Source organism: Netta rufina (assembly GCF_964035555.1).
Source record: "Netta rufina genome assembly, chromosome: 1".
Taxonomy (NCBI): Eukaryota; Metazoa; Chordata; class Aves; order Anseriformes; family Anatidae; genus Netta; species Netta rufina.
This window is the reverse complement of record NC_140123.1, coordinates 46,349,131-46,349,636: the sequence shown is the minus strand read 5'-3', so window position 1 is coordinate 46,349,636 and position 506 is coordinate 46,349,131.

The window sequence follows — 506 nt, the reverse complement described above, 5'->3', positions numbered from 1 at the left end:
GCTCGGTAGAAAATAAAAGGAATAGAGAACTGTTCATAACATCAAATGAGCCTTAGACTATGCATGATTGCAAGAGAGAGTTGAGGTCCTACAAGCACAGGGCATAAAAACCAAACAGATGCAGTTCAAAGACTTGTTCTGAATGGATTGAGTAGGCTTATCCTTTCAGTGATACATATATATTCCTTTCTAAAGGAAAACATGTCTAATTTCAAACACAAAAATTTGTAAAATTCTAAGGAGAGACTTTTTGCTAAAATATCACAAGGATTGAGATACTTGTGAACATTCTTCACTGTATGTGGCAGTACAATGAGTGAGTATGCTAATAGGAAATTGTTGAGGACATGTATTGGTACTGCAAATATTTTTCCTTTCTCTAATGAACTATGGAAACCATTCAATACAATACCTGTCCTCCACTCATTGATACATCAATATTTATGCTCTCCATGGCAGTTTATATATATATATTTATCCCAATGTATAGCCTTCATTACTTTGAC